The sequence below is a fragment of the Artemia franciscana genome, chromosome 4 (genome assembly GCF_032884065.1).
Source record: "Artemia franciscana chromosome 4, ASM3288406v1, whole genome shotgun sequence".
Lineage (NCBI taxonomy): Eukaryota > Metazoa > Arthropoda > Branchiopoda > Anostraca > Artemiidae > Artemia > Artemia franciscana.
This window is the reverse complement of record NC_088866.1, coordinates 668372-678489: the sequence shown is the minus strand read 5'-3', so window position 1 is coordinate 678489 and position 10118 is coordinate 668372.

Sequence of the window (10118 nt, the reverse complement as noted above, 5' to 3'; positions counted from 1 at the left end):
TTAATGGTCTTATTTGCCTTGGTGTCAAATGCGTTTTAGGTTGTCCAGTGCGTTTTACTTGCTAAATATCCAGAACACAGTGAAAACGTTTTGTTTGTTTGATCTTGTTGTCCTATGCGTTTTACTTGTTAAATATCCAGAACACAGTGAAAAAGTTTGGTTTGTTTGATCTCAGCATACCATTTTTTCTCTCATATTCGGTTATAATTAGCTTATTCTTTTTTGAAATAAACTACGATGCAGGTATACTTTAATTAAACATTTAAAACAAAGATTAGATATATAATATAATGAATTCTGGGCGGCCTGCATTTCACAATTTTCTGTCGTATTTTTCGTAATTTGTTACTAAAGTATTATATTTTTCTCATATTTTGGTATATTTCGCTATGATTTACCTAAATTCACTTCTTGAGTGTGTTCTGGATATTTAGCAAAGACCTGAGTACTTATGTAGTATACAATGCACACTCGAGAATTTGTATCGCGAGCATGTGACAACACCGGGTTTTCACGGTGACGATTAGCTCTGACTTGATGAAAAACAACATTGTAGCTATATTTTAATCAAATATATTTGTTTGGTATTTTGATTTGGTGAGGTTAATTTAGGTTACGTATTTAATATGACGCGCTCTGGGTGGTCCCCAGCCCCTCTTCGATAATTCTTTCCTGTTACTAAAGTATTCTATTTTCATGATATTTTGTTTTATTTCATTAGCATTAATCAAACTTCACTTCTCCAGTAAATGAAAGTAAAACAAGAGCTCATACGGTGCTTTTTACGAGGCAGGAAAAGCCATAAGCCGAGAGCTCACATGCCATGAGCTCTAGAAAAAATCTAAAATCAATGGATTGAATTAAAAGGAAAATCAGAGGCTTAATGTCGCTCGGGATTTAAAATAAGAGCTCTGAAACACGAGGTCCTTCTAAATATCGAATTTCATTAAAATCCGATCACCCACTTGTAAGTTAAAAATACCTCGTTTTTTCTAATCTTTCCCCTCCCTTCATTCCCACAGATGGTCGAATCGGGGAAAACAACTTTATCAAGTTAAGTTGTGCAGCTCCCTGACACGCCTACCAATTTTCATCGTCCTAGAACGTCTAGAAGCACCAAACTCCCCAAAGCACTAGACTCCTTAGCTCCCCCAAAAAGAGCATATCCACTCTGGTTACATCAATCACGTATCTACGACATTTGCTTATTCTACCCTCCAATTTTTATCCCGATCTCTCCGCTCTAAGCGTTTCTCAAGATTTGCGGTTTCTCCCTCCAACTCCCCTCAATGTCACCAGATCTGGTCAGGATTTAAAATAAGAGCTCTGATACATGAGATCTTTAAAAATGTCCGATTCAACAGTTCGTGGTAACGAAGTGTAGTAAGGAGCGACCCGTCTCAGTAGTAATCGAAATTCTAAAAAAATGAATTTTAATATCAATAGTTACATCAAAAGAACTTTTTTTTTTAAGCTGACTTCAAATATGTAAGTTTTGTTACGTTTAGACTTACTATAATTAAGTTTCATAGTTTCATCATAAGTTTCATCAAGTTTCATCAAGTTTAATCTTACCCATCCAAGTTACGAGCCTGAGAAAATTTGCCTTATTTTTGAAATTAGGGGGAAACACCCCCTAAAAGTCAGTGGATCACACCAGCAAATTCTAAAAATCACAATATTAAATTCAGCGTATCAGAGAACCCAACTGTAGTGCTCCTATCTACAAAACTGTGGGATTTTGTAATTTTTGCCAGAAGAAAGATCACGGATGCGTGTTTATTTGTTTTTTTTGTCTTTTTGTTGTTTTTTCTTTTCCAGGGATGATCGTGTCGACTCATTTGTCCTACAATATCGCAAGAGGCCTCATTCTAACGGAAACTAAAATTTCTAGTGCCCTTTTTAAGTAGCCAAAAAAATCGGAGGGCACCTAGGCCCCTTCCCACGCTCAGGTTTTTCCAAAAGCACCGGATCAAAGTTCTGAGATATCCATTTTGTTCAGGACAGTCAAAAAACCTATTAATTATTTTTTGTCGGGACGAGATAATCCCCCATAGTCCCTGGGGGAGGTACTGCAAGTTACAACAATTGTTTACATATAGTAATGGTTATTTGGAAGTGTAGAGACGTTTTCAAGTTCAAGTTCTATTTATTTTCATAAGATAACAATAACAAAAACAATATCCCAAAGGGCTCAATGGTCCGTTATTTGGGAACGGTATACAATAAATAAAGAATCATAAAACTTGTCATAAACATACTAACCAGCGTCTAAATATAAATATGTAAGGAAAAGAAATCAACTCACCAGTAGTCCCCACGAAACAGCGACCATCACATCACCCGACAATAAAATACAAATTAAAATTCTCGCGTCATCGAAGATACAACACCAACAAAACAACAACCGAAAAAAGAAAAAAATAATAAATAAACCATAAGAAACATTTAATAAGAAGCCTTTAATAAGAAACTTTTCATCTGTCTCTTAAAGGAGCCAGGTTTTCGTGACTGCCGGATCTCAGCGGGAACCAAGTTCCAAGCACACCCACAGTCACAGCCAGGCCAAAGTCTGAACGAACCGAGGGACTACCTGGAATCATCACATCATCCAGGTTACAAACCATATACAAATTTACTTCCCCTACTAGTTTAAGCAGTCCCGAAAAACAACATGGGAGATCTCCCTGGAAGTATTTATATGCCAACGAAGATAGAGATAAAACATGAAAATCTTTAATTTTGAGGAGGTCAAGAGGAGTGTGTGTAGCCGAGTGGAGAATCCTTGCCGCTTTCTCATGAAGATTGTGAATAGGAGCAAGTACTGATGGAAATGTGGACATCCACACAGACGAACAGTAACATATATAAGGGTAAATCAGAGAAAAGTATAAAAGATAAAGGATAGGGAAAGGAAATAAACGCTTTAATTTTCGGATGATCCCAAGTCCACGGGAAATTTTCACTCTTATTATTTGAAAATGCCACTTAAATGATAAATTTTTATCCAAAAGAACTCCCAGCAATCGCACATATCGATCGGGGGGACGACTTATGGAGCCTCTTGGTATATGAAGCTCAGTAATTGTGGGGCAGCTCACACCTTTACGAGAAAAAATAAGAAGGCAGGAGTTTTTTACATTTAAAGTTAGTTGATTTATGTCAAACCAAAAGATTATTTTCTCTGTCACTGCTTGAAGCTTTAGAATAAGGGATGATTCATCCGGAGCTGCAGCACCTAAAGTAGTGTCATCTGCAAATGCTATTAATTCTTCTCGACTATCAGGTGTGAACGCCAACGTACTCTGAGAGCAAGATTTGTGACACCATCCGAAGCAAACATTGTTAATTGGGGTATTAAAAAGTCGGTAGAGATCGTTCACATATATGAGGAAGAGGGTTGGCCCAAGAATAGAACTTTGGGGTACTCCGTATTCAATTGGAAATTTTTCGTCTGTAACTACCTTGACGATAGATCTGTCAGTTAGGTATGATGAAAACCAAGACAATGCATCCCCACGGACACCAGAATCACAAAGTTTACCAATGAAGATCTTATGTGTTAGGCTGTCAAAAGCTTTCTTCACATCAAGTAAAATGGCTGCAGGAATAAGAATAGAATCTAAAGATCTTTGTATAAACTGATGAAGTCTATTACAAGCATGTTCTGTAGAATACTTTGCGCGAAACCCAAACTGGTGCTGATGGAAAAAAAAATTAGCTTCAAGAAATCTCACCAGACGTTTGAGCATTGCTCTTTCAAATATCTAAGGGAACACTGACAGAAGAGAGATCGGCCTGTAGTTCCCAGGATCCTTTCGGTCACCTCCTCTAAAGAGAGCTATAACATGTTTAATTACTTTGGCAGAAGTTTGGTCGAACCCTGCTGAAGAATTTTTTAAAGACAGAACAATATTTCTAATTTCCTACACCGTAATCTCCCCAAGAACCATTGATTTCAAGCACGAGGGACCTATGAACTGCTTCCAAGACTGTGACACAGAGGAATAAGAAACGCTATTAGCAGTTTTTTCCCTATCTCCGCGAAGAATTTATTCATATGATGTCGAATTTGGCCTTTTTCTGTTACAAGTTGATCGTCTACAATGAGAGACTTAGGGAGACCTTCTAGTTTCATGGATGGCCGACTAACTTGCTTAATCACGTGCCACGTCTTTTTTATATTTTTACCGCAATCAACAAATCTTTTTGTAAAATTACTGTTTTAGCTCTGCAAATAATTGATTTCAAAAAATTACGGTACAACTTAAATGCTTCTAACTTGGCCTTATTTGGTCTTTTTTGTACTCCTTCCAAAGGTTCTGCTTCCTTTTTATTGACTTTAGGACTCCAGATGTTAACCAGGGAGCTACAGGTGTTAACCTTTTTGATCGAGGATTTTTAAAGGAGCTTTTAGACAATAAGACGTGAATTTTTCCTTACCAGTGTCATAAAACCGGTCAAATATGTAGTTATAATTGCCTAAACTAACGTTTTCTGGTAAAGAAAAATCCCATTTATATGTACCAAGATCTTCTTTCAATCTATCTAGCTCCACTGGTGAGCAGCAAAATCTCAGTTTATCCTGGGGGACTAATCTTTGTGGATTTTGGAGGACTTGAAACAGGGCTGAAACTGGCAAATGGTCGGAAATGTCAGAAAGCAGCACTTCCTTCTTAATGGAGTGTAGCGATGAAAAAATATTGTCAATTAATGTTGCTGACTGGTTTGAAATCCTTGTCGGTATGTTTATACAAGGAGCCAATCCACACGAAATTAGTAAAGACAAGAGATTAGAAGCCTGCCTAGATGACGATTTCGTAAGGTCAAGGTTTAAGTCACCCATCAATATAACTTCATATTTTTCAGCAAGAACTTTCCTAAGAATGTCATCTAGTGTTTCAAGAAATTCAGTCACAGATCCACTTGGAGAACGATATACTTCGCCAATTATTACCCTTTCCTTAACGCTAGTTGGGAGAACGTAAAGGGGGTTACGTGGGGGGATCTTTCCATGGGGGAATTTATCACGAGGAAAGAGAACTTCCATGAAGGAGCTGCAGGATTTTCTCGCATTATTTAAGAGAAACAATGATAAAATAAATAAAAAAAAAAAATTCAGCTGGAAGTAAGGAGCAGCAATATAACCTAAAAAGAACAGAAATTACTATGTAAAGGGGGTTCATCTCCTCCACAATACTTCGCTCTTTACGTTAAAGTATTTTTAGTAATTTTAGCTATTTTTTCAAGGGTCTTTGGTATTCAGGGGTGAGCCAAAAGAATTGGGACAAAATTCAAGCTTTAGTATAAAGAGTGAGGTATTGACTAGGGGGCGAATCCCCTCATATACGTAATAAAAATATATAACAATAGAGGTTCATTGTGCAAGTTAACTCTTAAGTTACGTATATTTGTTACTAATAAAAACGTTGATAAAATAAATAAAAAGTTCTAGTTACCATTTTAAGTAACCAAAAACTGGAGGGCAACTAGGCCGCCTTCCCTATCCCCTTTTTTGTATCAAAATATTATGATCAAAACTATGAGAAAGCCATTTAGCCGGAAAAAAAATTATTGTCCAAATTTTGTTTCAGTTATTTATGTGCAGTGAGCCAAAATGAAAACAAACATTTATTCAAAAACGTTCAGAAATAAAATATAAAGAAACAAGTTTTTTTAACTGCAAGTAAGGAGCGACACTAAAACTTAAAACGAACAGAAATTATTCCACATATGAAAGGGTTGTTCCCTCCGCAACGCCTCACTGTTTACGCTAAACTTTTTTATTTTTTTAAAAAGGTAGAGGTGTGAGAAAGAGTCGAACTTTAGAGTAAAGAGGTGTTTTGGAGGGGACAACAGACAACCTCTTTCATATACGGAATAATTACTGTTCGTTTTAAGTTTTAGTGTCGCTCCTTACAGTTAAAAAAAATGTTTTTTTATTTAATTTCATTAAGATCCCGTCACCCGTTCTTAAGTTAAAAATACCTCAATTTTTCTAATTTTCCGAATTAGTGCCCCCCCCCTACTCCCCCAAAGAGAGAGGATCCATTCCAGTTATGTCAATCACGGATCTAGAGCTTGTACTTTTTCTTCCCATCAAGTTTCATCCTGGTCTCTCCACTCTAAGCGTTTTTCAAGATTTCCGGCTTCAAAGATTTCTGTTTCACCCCTCCAACCCCCTATTTCCCCAGATCCCATTCAAATTGAAAATGCAGCATCTGAGACATAAAATATTTTTACATATTGAAGTTTCATTAAGACCTGATCGCCCATTCGTAAGATAAAGATAACTCCCATTTCACATTTTCTAAGATTTTTGGTTTCTCCCTCCAACTCCCTCCAATATCAGTGAATTTGGTCAGGATTTACAATAAAAGCTTTGAAGCACAAAATCCTTCTAAATATCAAATTTCATTAAGATCTGATCACCCGTTCGTAAGTTACTAATACCTCATTTTTGCTAATTTTTCCGAATTCTCTCCCCCCCCCAGCTCCCCAAAGAGAGAACGGATCTGGTCCAATTATATCAGCCACGTATCTCGGAATTGTGCTTATTCAGATTATGCCTATATTCAGTGTTTACTCTCCACTTCTCTCTAAGAGAGGGTATTTTTTTTCGTTTAGAGAATCCCTATCATCAGTATCTTCAAGGCATTTCAGATAAAGAAAGATATTTATATATGTTCTATTATCTAGTATAAAGTTTCATATATTTATTGAAAATCGTTCATAACTAAAAGTGAATGGCTAAAGCGAAATTTAGCCATTGCTGGTCCCATTTGTGGCCACATATATGGAGACCTCCAGCACGTACTACATCTTACCTATTGAAGATTTTTCTCCAATATATTCAGACGCGACTGTGTATCCTCAACTTCTTGGCCTGACATGATGACAAAAAAACAGTTAGAGAAACGGCTTGTAAATAAGCACAAAATGCACATGAAAAAAGAGAAGGAAGCAAGGGGTAACAAAAACAAGATGTAATTGTAATTTGTTCAAATAAACTTCATCATCCTTTATCCATATGCAGTCAGCCAGTGTCTTAATCATGCGCAGAGCAGATTGCCCGGAAACTTTAGTGAGAACCTGTCCCTTGTCTAACCACGCATAGAACTTTCCAAAAAAGTCTCTTGCGACATTCAGTAGTTCACGTTTTTTCTTGTTAGAGACTAGGACAGAAACATTCCACTCTTCGTCAATGCTGAATTTTCTTTATACATTGCATGTGCAATGTTCACATCCGAGAATCGAATTAATACAGGGGCAACTTTCGTTGCCCCTCATTAGCATTGTTCAACCTGAACTTAAAAACAATAACAATCTGGTTCTTTTGCACACCACTGACTCGCATTTTTTCCTTGATCAGGAAATACACGTCTTTCTTAGGCTCAGTACCTGGTTTTTGTTTTAGACCGTGTAAAACCAAACTGTACATTTGCTTCTCCTGATCATCTTTTCTTTTCATCAATCTTTTCTTCCGCTTATTGAATTCTCATTTCAAGGCTTTCGACCATCACATGTAGTCCTTTAAGTGCCAGTTCAATTTTCTCAAATTTAGCATTGTATTCTAATGATATCGAATCATACACTTTGCTTATTATATCATCGGGATCAAGACTGGTACCGTTTGATGCAGTTTTTGAAATTTGCTTCCCGTGTTATCTCTGAACAAACGCTTTCTTTCATTTTTGGTAATTCGCTTTGACTAAAAGCGACTTTCTGCAAATTTGGGTCTGGAGTCGGTAGCTCATTGTGAGTGTTATTAGAATCATTAGCTGGGAACATAAATGTCAGGAAAAGAGCTTAGCTCTGAAAAAGCTGCTTCTACGCCCTTTTCAGTCTTCTTCTGGGCACCTGGGTTATCAGAAAGCTTGAGCAAGTTTGAGTTTGACACTTTGCATTCAGAGTGGTCTCTATAGCAAAAAACTACGTGACATCTTTGTCCTTTTGCATCATTATCATAATTTAGAATGAACACAGGCCACAAGGGGTAGCCTTTAAGGTGGGCTAGAGCAAATTCAAACTGCTTAAAACTGGAACACATGATTACGAGAAGAGCTATCAATAAATAACTATTCATAAATAAGAAAGACCTGTTATATAGGGATTCAATAAAGAATGAAAATGATCCAGTTTGCACAAGAGTTTATAAAACTTATAGAAATGCTCTTAATAAACTTTTGAGAAACGCGAAGAAAAAATATTTCGAGTGTAAATTTAAAGATGCTTGTGGTAACCCGGCTAAAACTTGGAAAATTATTAGAAGTGTTATATCTTCAACAGATCCGGTTCTGCCTGATGAAGTTACTACAAGTGATAGGTTAATATCGAATGAGCCTGATGTAATTTGTAATCCCCTTTCGGAACATTTTGCAACTGTTGGGGCTCAATTTTCTCGTACTACGGTAGCTAGTGACAATGATCCTCCGCTTGAGACTTTTATGGGTACTTCTGTCGATGTATCAATGTATCTAAGACCTGTCACTCATGATAAAGTTCGTAAGATTATCTTTGAGATGGAAAGTTCTTCGGCTGGGAGTGATTCCATTAACCTTCTTGTTTAAAAGCCGCGTTTCCAAGCATTTCACATATATTAACGTCCCTTGTTAATGCTTGTTTTAAGCAAGGGAAGTTCCCCAATTGTCTTAAAATTGCAAGAATAACTATTGTGTTTAAGGGTGGTAATAAGAATGATTTGGGGAATTATAGACCAATTTCATTATTACCTGTTGTTTCACGAGTTTTAGAAAAATGTATTAATATTAGAATTTATGAGCATTTGGAGCATCATAAACTTCTATATCCAAATCAGTTTGGTTTCAGGAAGGGCAGAACAACTGAAATGGCGGTTTCATTTATTACTACTATAATTAATGATGCTCTTGATAAAAGCTTAGGGTAGCTGGTGTATTTTTGGACTTAATTAAGGCGTTTGACACTGTTGCCCATCGAATATTATTAAAAAAATGTGAATTTTATGGATTAAGGGGTGCTACATTGGGTTTGCTTTGCAGTTATCTTCAAAATAGACAGCAGTATGTCAATTTACAAGGATTTTTGTCTATTAAAAATGTTGTTAATTGGGTGGTTCCCCAAAGATCCGTACTGGGTCCGACTCTGTTTTTAATTTTTTTTAATGATCTACCACATGTTGTGAAAGCTCTGCCCAGAATTGACGACTTTGTTGACAATGGTCCGAGTAAGACCCAGCTTACTATGCCCTTATTTGCTGATGATACAACCTTGGTGTGTTTTGCCCCTACAGAACAACTGCTCATGTCAATGATAAATGCAGCAATGATCAGGATATGTACATGGCTTAAAATAAACCACCTTGATCTGAATATAGATAAGCCAATTTTTTTTTATTTTCTCTCGATCTCCGAATTTTTTCCCTTGGTTTACGGAAATAATTTCGGAGCGGGGAATTATTATACGAACAAGATTCACCAAATACCTCGGAATCAATGTTGATGAAACCCTATCATTTAAAGATCATGTGAAGTCAGAATAATTCAAAAATATTGTCACGTAACTTAGGTATCATGCGCAAATTAAAACATATTTTCTCCCCAAATGTTCTACGATTGTTATATTTTTCCTTGATTCACCCTTACATTTTGTATTGCTCGTCGATTTGGCTTAGTACTTTCCCTTCGATAGTTTTTCCAATCCGTGTGGTCCAGAATAATGTCATCCGAGTTTTTTGTGGTGTTGGGAACCAGGAGTCTTGGAGGTCTGTGTATAGAGATTTAAATATAATGCCTGCAACTGGATTACGTGATTTTTATACGTTGATTTTTATAAATAAGTATTACAGTGATAGCCTTCCTGATTGTTTTTACAGGAATATTTTGTGAGAGGTCTGATGTTCACCACCACATTCCTCGGATACGAGGTAATACTGAGGTTCCTCGATTAGTTTCAAGTAGGTCTTCTTTTTCACTTATTTACAGAGCTTCAAAACTTTGGAATAAACTGAGTATAGATATCATGGAAAAAGGTAGCTTTGGCCAGTTTAAGTCTGATTTACGTGTGGAGTTGCTCGGTAGGTAGGCTTTTGAAACAGATTAACTAAAATAAATTTTACATAGGTTATTCATTTGTAATAT